Source organism: Bison bison, unplaced genomic scaffold, assembly GCF_000754665.1.
Source record: "Bison bison bison isolate TAMUID 2011002044 unplaced genomic scaffold, Bison_UMD1.0 scf7180017864317, whole genome shotgun sequence".
NCBI lineage: Eukaryota > Metazoa > Chordata > Mammalia > Artiodactyla > Bovidae > Bison > Bison bison.
This window is the reverse complement of record NW_011494889.1, coordinates 2121711-2135537: the sequence shown is the minus strand read 5'-3', so window position 1 is coordinate 2135537 and position 13827 is coordinate 2121711. Positions and strand designations below refer to the sequence as shown.

The 13827-nt window shown below is 41.1% G+C and overlaps 1 protein-coding gene across 1 annotated transcript in view; it reads left to right on the top strand.

The window, feature by feature from the left end:
- The first annotated feature begins 209 nt into the window (after positions 1 to 209).
- TP53BP2 (tumor protein p53 binding protein 2) overlaps positions 210 to 13827 on the top strand; it is a 104389-nt gene continuing 90771 nt past the window's right edge. Inside the window, exon 1 of the mRNA XM_010852843.1 lies at positions 210 to 279. The gene's annotated coding sequence lies outside the window, so the exon portion shown is untranslated. The remainder of the gene's footprint in view (positions 280 to 13827) is intronic.

The window sequence follows — 13827 nt, the reverse complement described above, 5'->3', positions numbered from 1 at the left end:
TTAACTTTTTATTTTACATCCTACTGCTGCAAGGAACAAAATTTAATAGACTAGTAACAGAGGAAAAAGAGAATTTAAAAAAACAATTACTAATAGAGACAGAAAAGTATAGCCAAGGCAGACTTCCAGTCTTGCAGAATCCAATGTGGTGACGAAATGAGCAGAGCGTGGATCTAGGGTTGGGAACCAGAGTCTGCCTGCCAGGAGAAGGGGCACAGCGAACAAGCCCTGTCCCAGGAATGGATCAGGCCTGGGAAATGTGGTATCATTATCACACAGGTATGACTTCTAAGCATTCTGATGTGTAAAAGGTTTTTTTTTTGAGGAGTTGATGGGGAGAGAGGTGGGTGTGATCGTCACTGGTGGGAATCCAGCAGGTCACACTAGGGGCACCTCTGAGAGATCCCTAAGGTCAGGACTCAACTCAGTCCTTGGTTTTTGGGTCCAGTACCCAGATTTTCTTTGGCCAGCCAGTGATAGATTTATGCTTGTTAAACATTATGTTGTTGCTGTTGTTGTTATATTTCAATAGGACAGTGCTGTCTACTCTCTCTTTCTCTCTCTCTTTTTTTTTTTTTTTGGCTTTTTTTAAATTACTTATAAAGCTTTATAGAAAGAACACATCTGAGTATCATTCTATTTGATGATGACAGTTGAACAATACTCATAAAACATAACTATTCTTGAGTAACTAATAATTATCAAAGATTGTAATTGACTGGAGTTGTATCAATACATTTTTAGAGAGTGATGCAATTAACATCACTGCGTGAAGTTGATGGAGCTTAAAATAGCTCAAGGGTTCATCACACAGCTTACGATTGTGGTTATCATTCACATTTTGCTCTGTTAGGGTTTTGTTCCAACCTTGTGTATATTATAAACACAAACTTACCGTACAACTTTAAAAAAAAAATGACACGTTGCAAAATTTTGAGTGAAGAAGAATTTTTTGGTGAATTTTAAGCAGATACTTTACCCAATATATATACTAGTGTCTCAGAAGATGATAGTTCTTCGGAATATAGTTCTGATTCAGACGATGTGAATATTAGACCCACAAAAAGACAGAAAGCCTTAGAGATTCATCTTGATAAGGAAAGTGAAAATGAAACTCATGGCTCTGGAGAAGACTTTACAGCTGTGTCAGGTGTAACTGTTGAATGGAATAACCCACAAAGTGTTATGATATAACGGAATTAATTAATATCTGGCCGACCAAAATAAAAATCGCCAGCCACAGGTATTAGTTTCTGCAAAAATGCCCCGGTCAATAATGAGTTAAACTGACGGTGGACTGACTTGTTCATTAGAATTCAGCAAAATGATCGCAACAGGGTTTCCCTTTGCAGTGACCAAGATGCCTGAGTCTCCAAGCCTTGCCTATGGGAGCAGAACCATCATTTGTAATAGAAAGGCCATTGCTTCTCGGCCTTTTGGCTAAGATCCAGTGTAGTAATAGAAGGGCCCTGGGTGACCAGATTATTAATCAGAAGGCTGTTTTCTGTGAACAGAGTATAGATAAGAAAGCATTCCACCTGTGGGGAACTCTTCATCTATGTTCCTATAAAGCCTGGTGAAAAATCCCTTCTCTTCATCAGAAGATACTTCTCCGGTGACAAGGCTGTTTGTCCAGTGACCCCAGAAGCAGGGTCTTGGATAGAAATAGACACTACTGGTTTCTTTTGTCTCCCTGAATCCATTCTTTCTCCCTAAGTCACCTCCTCTCTGACACTTTCTTCTTTAGGCGGTTTTAGTATCATTCATTGAAGCTACCATCGAGGGCTATTTCTGTCAGCCTGGCACATGATTCTGGAAAGCATATCAAGCTTTCCAGAATTTGAGGGGTGGATTTCTGTCTCAGTTAATAGTGTTTGTTAGATCAGGAGTTTGGGAAGAATTTCAGCTACCCTGAATTTTTTTCCGAATTGACTAATCTGTTGTTTGTGTTGAGAAATCTACATGACTCTTTTTTCCCAGCAGCCTTGACTATTCTCTCTGCAGCTCCAGTAAGAGGGGATAAGCCAGAGGGATGGGACATTCTGGCTTCTACACCACTCGTAGAACACGGCTTGGATTCACCTCCACTAATTTCCCATTTCTTCATCCACAGGAGGAATAGGTGGCTTTGCTACTAAGAGGGGTCCCACACATTTCTCTGGACCACAGTTTCCATCTTTAGCTCATGTTACTCTGGCCCTGTTCAGGGGCTCCCAATGAAATCCTAACCTTTGACACCTCTTCCAGCACCCCACTCTGTTGTAGGATTGGGTGTATACGTGAATGTTATGGTGGAAAGACCCTTCTTCCCACTGCAACCCTCTCACGAGTACCAAGCAGGGAGCCTGCAGTGAACACTGAGGCAGAATGTCTTTCAAGTGGAAATTGCAGGGCGGGGAAGGAGGTGCAGGTCATTGGATGAATGCCTTCAGGGTTCCTGGCAGGTTGCTACATGGATGAGGACCAGAGAGGATGAGTCATCTCAGGAAACATAATCCATGGGTGGAGACGGGCGGTAATGTCACACTGAGCACACTTGTTTTAGAGTTAACTTATTAGTATTGATCCCCAGGGATTTAAGCAAATCATTTACCTCTGTTTTTCTGGAAAAACATGGAAAACCTCATATAATCACAAGAATGAGATTAAGGATCATTGACCCAAAGAAAATAGTGCTGATCTATCTTCTCCTTTGTGGCCTATCACTCTCGAGCTACCAAGACCCCAGGTAGGTCAGGATTATGTAGCAGAAAGAGTGGGATTTGACATCAAGCAGACCTGGGTTTTAATTATATTTCCACTTATCTGGCTCACATTACCGTACCTTTTTGAGTGTTTGTTTTCTCTGTGAAATGGAGATCTAATAACTACTTCATGAAGTCATGAGAATTAAAAATAATAATACCATAAAAGTTCTTGATAAATTGTAAGCACTCAAAAAATGAGAGCCCTCATTATTTGAAAGGCATAACAATGTAATTTTGTTCTTTTGGTTAGCTGGGAGAAAAGACATTTGGCAAAACTTGAGGTTTTAAAGTGAGAGACTTTATTTTTTGGGCTCCAAAATCACTGCAGATGGTGACTACAGCCGTGAAATTAAGACACTTGCTTCTTGGAAGAAAAGTTATGACCAACCTAGGCAGCATATTAAAAAGCAGAGACATTACTTTGCCAGCAAAGGTCCATCTAGTCAAAGCTATGTTTTTTCCAGTAGTCATGTATGGATGTGAGAGTTGGACTATAAAGAAAGCTGAGTGCCAAAGAATTGATGCTTTTGAACTGTGGTGTTGGAGGAGACTCTTGAGAGTCCCTTGGACTGCAAGGAAATCCAACCAGTCCATTCTAAAGGAAATCAGTCCTGAATATTCATTGGAAGGACTGATGCTGAAACTGAAACTCCAATACTTGGGCCACCTGATGCAAAAAACTGACTCATTTGATAAGACCCGAATGCTGGGAAAGATTGAAGGCAGGAGGAGAAGGGGATGACAGAGGATGAGATGGCTGGATGGCATCACCGACTCAATGGACATAGTTTGAGTAAACTCTGGGAGTTGGTTATGGACAGGGAGGCCTGGCGTGCTGCAGTCCATGGGGTTGCAAAGAGTTGGACACGACTGAGAGACTGAACTGACTGACTGAAGGTTTCATCTTTGATTCTATTAGAATCTTGAGGACTTGGTTTTGTTTTTGTTTCCACACAATTGAGGTTAAGTTATAACACAATAGTTTTGCTGGAGGCTTGGAAAACACACACTTTTTGTTCTTCTTGTTATTTGTTTGCAAGTAAGAATAAAATAAAAATCTTGCATCTTCCTACCTAGGGAAATAAGCTCTTCATTTGTTCTAGCAGATTGTGAAAAGTCTGGTGCTGGGTACATTGGTCACATATTAGAATTCCTCTGGGCACAAGACAGTGGGAAAGACCAGGGAGGATGTGACCACCACAGGCAAAGCCACCGATGTGGCCCATGGAGGTGTGTGATATTTTAAGAGCTACTGGTACCATCTGGAGCTTTTTTCTGTACCCCAACTCCTTTACACAAATAACAGTTGGTATCTATGACTTAGTATTTTACGACAAAGAACAACAGGATATAGGACATAAAACATGACATTAATTATGGTGTATGGCTCTATAGTTTGTATATATATATATATAGATGTTAAAATAAATGTTGGTCTGAGAACTGCACAAATTATATGTTTTTACTCCATAGTTGACTTTTCTGTCAATGACCGTCAGGTTTGAAGCCTTGGTATCCTCCTGGGCTCGTCTCTTTTTGTTGTCTTCACATCCCAAGGGTTTGGTCTACTGCTCAATTAGCCATGTAGTGTTTCTATCTCTTTCTCATCTACACTGCCAGTCTGGATTCAGCCCTCTTCACCTGGGTGTTTTAGTGTGGGTTTTCCCCACAGAAGAGCCTGACATAAGGACCTGGCTACAAGAAGCAGGAGTGAGGGGGATGGGAGAGAGGGAGAGAGGAAGGGAAGAAAAGCCAATATTGGGGTTTGTTACTGAGGGTCCAGATCGCTTTGAACAATGGAGATGTGATTCCACTGGGACCTTTTAGAAAGGTAGAGAGTAGCTACCAGAAGAGTCCACCTAAAGGACAGAAGACAGACATTTATTCAAGGCTTCTGGGCCTGGTGGGCTCTCAGAGACTTATAGAAAGCCTGAAACAGTCACCTGAAATTGTTACTGATAGGTGCGGGCTCTGGCAGCTCACCACTCAAAAGCCAATAAGCAGGCCAGGTTGGTGGAAGGGAAAGTTTGCTGTATCTCAGACGTCAGTAACTGGGGAGGAGGATGGACGTCTATCCAAAGGCCCACGCCACCCCTGACAAGCAGCAGGTGAGAGTTTTATAGGCTGAAGGAGGGGGCTACATGCAGAACAATGCAGTCAGCTCTGACAGTAATCTTGACATTGGTCGTTAGTGGTCTGACCAGTGTCATCTTGGTTGTTTTAGGTATGGTTAATCATCAGTTCAGGGGCTTCCCTGATAGCTCAGCTGGTAAAGAATCCACCTGCAGTACAGGAGACCCTGGTTCGATTCCTGGGTTGGGAAGATCTGCTGGAAAAGGAATAGGCTACCCACTCCAGTATTCTTGGACTTCCCCATTGGCTCAGATGGTAAAGAATCCACCTGCAATGCGGAAGACCTGGGTTCGATCCCTTGGTTGGGAAGATCTCCTGGAGAAGGGCATGGGAACCCACTTCAGTATTCTTACCTGGAGAATCCCTATGGACAGAGGAGCCCAGTGGACTACAGTTCATGGGGGTCGCAAAGAGTCAAACATGACACAGCACAATCTTCAGTTCCAGGGTCCATTTGTTCCCATCTCTTTGAGGCCAGTTCTCGGAATTGTGGCAGCTTATGTTGTGGGTGCAGTCTGGTCATCATGTAGTTAACTTCTTCCACCTGGGGTTTCAGTATCTATAAGACAGCTCATGGGATATGGCTCAGAATTTTATCTATTGCCCTTGAGAAAGAACTAAAGGTCCTTGGCTGTGCTTAATGACTACATTATTACTACTTCATCTCTTTTGACTGCTTTCCTTTGTTTCTGCATGCTCTCATTTCTCTGATTAAACTTATCCTTCGACTAATGTTTTCATAGATAAAAGGCAGGCATAAGACATAGGGTGGGGAGCTGGGCAAAGGCCATAGGGTCCTGATCTTGTTTCAAAATCACAGGTGTGCTGAGGGGATGGGATGTGGGCCCCATGGTGTCTGGTTCTCTGGGCAACTGTCATAACTTCCTACCTCGGCATCTCTACCTCCAGTCTACCCCTTCCTGTGATGTCAGCTTCATCTTCCTCAAGAACAGTGCTTATCATGTACTCCTCTTCATCTTCAATGTCTCCTTACGACATCCTGGAAAAAAGATAACCTTCTTGGGATGGCATTCTGGATCCCGGGAAAGTGACTGAAGAGACTTCAGCCTCACAGGAGGCCTGGCAGCAGCGTTATCGGTGCCTTCTTGAAGACTTCCCAACACTTCCAGCTCTCACCTTTGGCTGTGCTCTGCCCTCTGCCTGGAGGACTTTTTCCCCCTCTTCTTGAGATTTTGAAATCCTATCCCTCCTCAAGGGAAAGTTCAAATGTCACTGTATTAGTTTTCTACTGCTATGTAACAAACGCAATGGTTTAAACCTACAGCCATGTACTACCTCCTGGCTTTGTCAGTCAGAATTCTGAGCAGGCTCAACTGGATTCTCTGCTCAGGGTCTCACAAGATGGAAACCAAGGTGTCAGCTGGAGTAGGCATTTACCTGGAGGCTCCCAGGTAGAATCTGTCTCCAGCTCATCCAGGTTGTTGACTGAATTCTGTTCCTTATGTTGTAGAAAGAAGATCATTTTTCTCGCTGGCTATTGGCTGAGGTTGCTCTGACCTCCTAGAGGTTGCTCTCGGCTTTTTCCACGTGTCCTCCTCCATCTCAGCTACAGAAAACCTCCCTTGAGTCCCAAGTTGCCCTCATGTTTAAGTTTTCTTCTTCTAGAAGATTCATGTGATGAGACTGGGCCCACTTGGATAAACTCCGTTTTGCCAAAGAAAGTAACATGATCACGGGAATAATATCTCAACAGTTCTGCCCATACTCAAAGAGGATGAAATTATAAAAGGGTGAGGATCACTGGGGTCATTCTTTAAATTTTTCCCATCATACCACCTCTTTGAGAAATCTCTTCTGATCCCTTCAAATGAATGCCAGACCCTTCCTCTGCACCTCACAGCATGTTGTGACAATGAATTCACTGTCTGCAATGGAGCTACTATGACCTGTTCTTTCTCCACAGAAAATAAGAGCCCATTGGTCTTCCTTACCTCCTATTTGTCTTTCTTAGTCTTGGTTTTTCAAAGCCCCTGAGTTATTTTTGTGCCAGAATATATTTTGGTATTGTACTATATTTAAATACTGAAAGACACATGAAGGACTAAACCTTAAAATGTTAAAAAAAAAATGTACAGAGCCATGAAATAAATAAAGTTCTAGAGAAAAGGAAGTTCTAATATAATTTTTACAAGGGTTTTCCATGACATTTTCAGTTATGTCTTCTTGGTGGGTTAAGTATGAAATACCCCTCTTTATTTCTTTTATTGCTATTCCCTTAAATTCTATAATGTTTTAATTAAGGTATTAATTTTCTTTTTATAAATAGTAAGCTGTAAGTCCTAAAAAGAGTTGGAATTTTTAAATCCAGTCCAAGAGTCTGTCTTTTATTTGGTGTGTTTTACCATTTACATTTATCATGATTACTAAGTAGACATGTTATGCTGCTGCTAAGTCACTTCAGTCGTGTCCGACTCTGTGCAACCCCACCAGGCTCCCCTGTCCCTGGGATTCTCCAGGCAAGAACACTGGAGTGGGTTGCCATTTCCTTCTCCAATGCATGAAAGTGAAAAGTGAAAGTGAAGTCGCTTGTCGTGTCCGACTCTTAGCAACCCCACGGACTGCAGCCTTCCAGGCTCCTCCATCCATGGGATTTTCCAGGCAAAAGTACTGGAGTGGGTTGCCATTGCCTTCTCCGGATATGCAATGACTCAGGCTTAAATCTGAATTAGCACTTACATGCAAAATAATCCCCAAAGTTAAAGACCACTTGACTTCAGAAGTCACTTCGAAAGTCACAATAAAGTTATAATGGCCCTTCTTGGAAGACTAGAGTAAAATACCCAGCCATAGTTGTAAGAAATCTTTCAAAAAATGCAGCCCTTTGTGAATGACACCTCAATTAAAAAAAAAAAAAATGGGCAGCCCCTCAGAAGCAGCTCTGGAAAGAGAAAAAATATATAACTTAATGTATCTTAAAAACCAATGTGAATATAGGTTCAGAAGATAGTTAAAAGAGATATTTTATAAGGCTACCTAGGATTAGGCTTATAACATAGCCTAGTCTTTCAACTTTTGCTCTAAAGTAGACATGTTACTACCATCTAATTTTGTTTTCTTTTTTCTGTGCTTTTATTTACTACTTTTTTCCTTCTTTCCTGCTATCTATTGTGTTGACAAAGAATTCTTTTTCTTAGAACTACACCAGTTTGTTTTTAAGAAGATTTATCTGTTTTATTATTTTCTTGACGGCGCGGGTCTTCATCGCGCACGTGGGCTTTCTCTGGTTGCCGTGTGCAGATTCTCACTGTGGTGGCATCTCTCGTTGTGGAGCACAGGCTCTAAGCACCTGGGCTCAGTAGTTGTGGCCCATAGCTGCTCTGAGGTATGTGGCATCTTCCTAGACTAAGGATCAAACGGGTGTCCTCTCCATTGCAAGGCAGCCTCTTAACCACTGGACCATCAGGGAAGCCCTCTTTATTCTTATAGCTCTGGGTGAGGTATTTTTGTGATGACCTTAATTTTTAACATGCATATCTAGTTTTTTTCCAATAAAGTTTGAAGTTAATCGGTGTTTTTATCCTCTTCTTGCGTGAGGCAAGAAGGCCCTTGAGTTTAGTGCCTAGATCCCCTGGAGAAGGGAATGGCAACCCACTCCAGTATTCTTGCCTAGAGAATTCCATGGATCGAGGAGCCTGGCAGGCTACAGTCCGTGGGGTCACAAAGAGCTGGACACGACTGAGTGACTAACACTAAAACACTGTATCACCTTCTTGAATGAGGCAAGAATTTAGTGCCTGTCAACTTCTTGCAAACTCTATACCTAGCCAGATATTGGTGTTTGTTTTAGTTTGTATTTAAACATTCAAAAACTATTTTTATTATTACTATTAATGATTTAAACTTAGTTTTAGATTTAGATGTATTACCATATACTACCAATTTCTCCCTTCAGTCTTATTTTTTATTTTATTTTTTTACATTTTGGCCACCCTGTGTGGCATGTGGGATCTTGGTCCCCTGACCCTAGGGATTGAACCCATGCCCCTGTGGTGGAAGTGCAAAGTCATAACCACTGGACTGCCAGGGAAGTCCCCGTTCTTATTTTTATTTTCTACATCTTCCTTTATTCTTTTGCATCTTTTGACATTTTTTCAGTGAGAATTTTAGGCAGTAAACTTTCTATGTTATGTATTTTAAAGTATTTATTTTTTGTTTTGTGTCTTAATTTTTATAACACAAAATTTCAAACATGTACAAAGGCAGAGAGTTTTTTGTGTCATGTTTCATGTGTTCATCACAACTTAAACAACTACCAATGCATGGCTAACATAATTTCATCTGTATGTCTTCCCCCACTTCCACTGGCTACTTCCTCTTCTGAAGCAAAGTCCATGTTATTATCAAACTGAAGATAAACAGTAATTCCTTAGTATCATAAAATATCCAGTCAGTGTTTAAATTTCCCAATTTTCCCTTTTTTACTCTCTCTCTGTAGTTTGATATTCAAATCAGTATTGCTAAGTCACTTCAGTCGTGTCCGACTCTGTGCAACCCCATAGACGCAGCCCACCAGGCTCCCCCGACCCTGGGATTCTGCAGGCAAGAACACTGGAGTGGGTTGCCATTTCCTTCTCCAATGCATGGAAGTGAAAAGTGAAAGGGAAGTTGCTCAGTCATGTCCGACTCTTTGCAACCCTATGGACTGCAGCCTACCAGGCTCCTCTGTCCATGGGATTTTCCAGGCAAGAGTACTGGAGTGGGGTGCCATGGCCTTCTCCAAAATCAGTATTCATACATTACAATAGACTGATACGTCTCTTGTCTTGTTAATCTATAGATTCTCCCCCTGCCTTACCCTTTTTTCTCTGCAGTGTATTTTTTTTTAAGAAATAGCATTGTTTGACCTATAGTTTCCCGTAGTCTGAATTTTGCTGATTGTGTTTCCTGGATGTCATCTAACCTGTTTTTTGTCTCCTATATTTCCTATAAACCAGTAGTTAGCTCAGAGGCTTGCTCTTCTAGGTACAATTGATTTTAGCAAGGATTTATATGCAGAATATATAAGTAATTCTCAAAACAATAATACAAAAAAAAAAAAAAAAAACCCACCCAATTTTAAAATTGGGTAAAAGATTTAAATAGGCACTTCACTAAAGAAGATATTTAGTTGGCAAATAGTACATGAAAAGATCCTCAGTATTATGAGTCATTAGTATTTTAATTTTAACTACAAGCAAATACCACAAATTAGGCCTATTAATTAGTGGTCTAAATTAGAATGGCTAAAATGAAAAAGAGGGTCCTTGCCAAGTGTTGGTGAGGTTGTGGAGGAATTAGAACTCTCATACACTGCCGGTGGAATGTAAGATGTTACAACACTTTGGAAAGCAGTTTGGCACCTTTTTTAAAAGGTTAAGCATACATCTATTATATGACCAAGCCTTCTACTCCTGGTTGTTTACCAGAAATGAAAACATGTGTCTATACAAAGACTTGTATACTAATGTTTGTAACAGCTTTATTTGTGATAGGCCCAAACCCAGATTTCCATTAACAGATTAATAGGTAGACAAATTGTGGTATAACCAGACAATGGAATATTACTAAACCAAAACCACAGCAAAAAATTAGGATGAAACATTGATACACATAAAAGCATAGGTGAGGACTGCCCTGGTGGCATATTGGAAGAGAATCTGCCTGCCAATGCCGATCGCATGGGTTTCTTCCCTGGCCCGGCAAGATTACATGCACCTTGGAGCAACTAAAGCCTGTGTGCCACAATTGTTGAGCCCGTGTGCTCCAACTATTGAAGCCTGTGCACCCTAGAGCCCGTGCTTGAGACAAGAGAAGCCACCGAAATGAGAAGCCCGCACACTTCAATGAAGAATAGCCCTGGCTCACTGTAACTAGAGAAAGCCTGTTCACAGCAATGGAGACCCAGTGCAACCAAAAATAAATAGATAAATAAAATTTTTTAAAATGCTGCACCTTAAAAAAATAGGTGAATCTCAAAATAATTATTCTGAGTGAAATCAAACCACTCCCCAAAAAGCACATACTGTATGATTCCATCTATATATAAAATTCTAGAAAATGCAGACTGATCTATCCCAACAGAAATCAGTCTGGTAGCCACATAGGGATGAAGGGGGAAAGGAAGAGGAAGGAAGTAGAGATTATAAAGGGGCACAAAGAAACTTTTGAGCGTGATGGATATGTTTATTATCTCTTAAAAAGATGTTTTATTTTTACTTTTTTGGCTGCACCATGCAGCATGTAAGATCTTAGTTCCCTGACCAGGGATCAAACCTGTGTCCATTGCATTGGAAGTTTGGAGTCTCAGCCACTGGGTCTTCAGGGAAGTCCTATGTTTATTATCTTGATTGTGGTGACATTTTCAGAGATTTGCACATATGTTACAATTCATGGATGGTACGCTGTAAATATTGCAGTTTTTAGTGTGTCAATCATATCTCAATATAACTGGCAGAATAGTGACCCTCTCAGAACCAGTGAACACATTACATAGCAAAAAGTAATTATGGCTGCATATAAAATTAAAGTTATTAATCAGCTGACCTTAGAATAGGGAAAATTATCCTGGATTATATGGATGGGCCCAGTGAAATCACAAGGATCCTTAAAAATGGCAACCCTTTAAATATTTGAAGACCTTTTCTTACCTTTTTACAATATTGTGGAAAAATTTAAACGTATACAAAAATGTAGAGAATAGTATAGTGAATTCCCAGGTACCTATCACTTTTCTTTTCTACTTCAGGCAAATCTCATTTCAGTTATACTCTCATCTACTCCCCCTTTATTATTTGAAGCAAAAGTCAGATATTGTATCATTCTATCCTTATCTATTTCAACATGTATAATTAGAAGATAAGGACTTAAAAAGATAGCCACAGTAGTATCATTATCATTCTTTTTCTTTTTTAAAAGACCTTTGGATATGAACCATTTTTTAAAGTCTTTATTGAATTTGTTACAACATTGCTTCTGTTTTCTGTTTTGGTGTTTTGGTGGTCCTGAGGTATGTGGGATCTTAGCTCTTCGATTGAATCCCATGCCTTAGAAGGTGAAGTCTTAACCACCAGATCACCAGGCAAGTCCCTGTCACTCTTAAATCTGTAATGACCTCATGATATCATCAATTATCCAATAACATATTCTTAAATGATAGTTTGGTTGGGCATGTCACCTTTTTTGGGGAGGAAACAATTCGCATGAAGATTTTTTTAAAACATCAGACACTCAGAAGAGGGTACCAGCTCCACCTCTAAGTTGCACGTGTGACAAATTTTGTGCAAGTAATAGTGAAAAACGCCTCACCTGGAAAGCTGAAGAACCGTGTTCACTTTGGCATATGGTAAAATGTTTATTCAGACATGTGAAACAATCATGTTAAAATTTATTTTTTATTTTTAAAAATTCTTTTGAAGTAGTGATATTCAAATTTAAATCTAACTCCTTTACAGAGTTCATAGTTACATAAAATGTCATTTTTCATTCAATGAATGTTGAGTTTTGCAAATGTTTTATTATTGTTGTTGTTCAATGGCTAAGTCATGTCTCACTCTTTGGGACTGCAAGAACTGCAGCACGCCAGGCTTCCCTGTCCTTCACTGTCTCCCAGAGTTTGCTGAAACTCATGTCCGTTGAGTCAGTGATGCCATCCAACCATCTCATCCTCTGTGGTTTTATTAAGTTATAACATTTGTTAATTCCATTTCTTATAATCTGATGGAAACTCTTTGTAGGATCTGAAAACATTTACAAAGTGTTTCTACATCTGGTGCAGGTATTTTCCTGGGCTCCTCAGCCTCCAGAGGCACTCAAATTGTGATATGATAAGAAATCTCTTATTCCTGGGGGCGGTCTTGCAAACCACCAAGTCCTACACATCCTGACATGCCTCTTAGCTGCTGAGTCTCTGTGGGGTGCTCTCATTGCCCCTAGATTACCTCTGTCTGCAGTGCCGCTACTGATGCTGGGAGCATCTGTCTTTGCACAAACACCACACCCAGAGGTTCTGCCTGCCCTCTCTGCAGCCCCTGTGTGGGGCAAGCGCCTGTGCTTTGAGGTACAGCCAGCAAGCAGCTGGATGAGCTTATTCCCAACCTGCCTGTCACTTGCTTGGGTCTCAGGACTGAGCTGACTGCCTCTCACACATCTTATCTTACTCTTGGGCCATGTTGATCATTGGGAATCAGGTTATTTTCTTTCCCTTTTCCAGGTGGCCAGTCTCCTCACTGGATTTTGCTCACTCACTTGTCCTTTCCTAAAAGCACCCTTTCCTTTTTGCCCACCTCTTCCAGCTGCTGGTTCTAGAGCTGAATCAGTCATTTTGACCTAAACCTCATGTTTCTTGGTGAGGTTTCACTTCATCTACAGAGTCATATGGGCTTCCCTGATAGCTCAACTGGTAAAGAATCCACCTGCAATGCAGGAGACTGTGGTTTGATTCCTTAGTTGAGAAGATCCACTGGAGAAAGGCTAGGTTACCCACTCCAGTATTCTTGGACTTTCCTGGTGGCTTAGACAGTGAGGAATTCGCCTGCAATGTGGGAGACCTGGGTTCAATTCCTTGGTTGGGAAGATCCCCTGGAGAAGGGAATGGCTACCTACTCCAGTATTCTGGCCCAGAGAATTCCACGGACAGACAGCCTGGGCTACAGTCCATGGGATCACAAAGAGTTGGACACGACTGAATGACTTTCATTTTTTATAGAGTAGTATCTGATCCCCATGGCAATCTCATGAAGTAGGAAAGGCAGGCATGATTATCTTCACTTAAAGACAAAACTGAGGTTTAGAAACAGTCAAGCAGGGCTTTGAGGGAGCATAAACCTGTGAAGGAACAATTGGAGTCAAACACTGAGGTAAGACTAGATAGCCACTTTGCTTGGGACATGAAGGGCCTGAGGAAGACAATCACAGAACTGGTCCTCTGAGCTGGAAGAGACACCCCTCC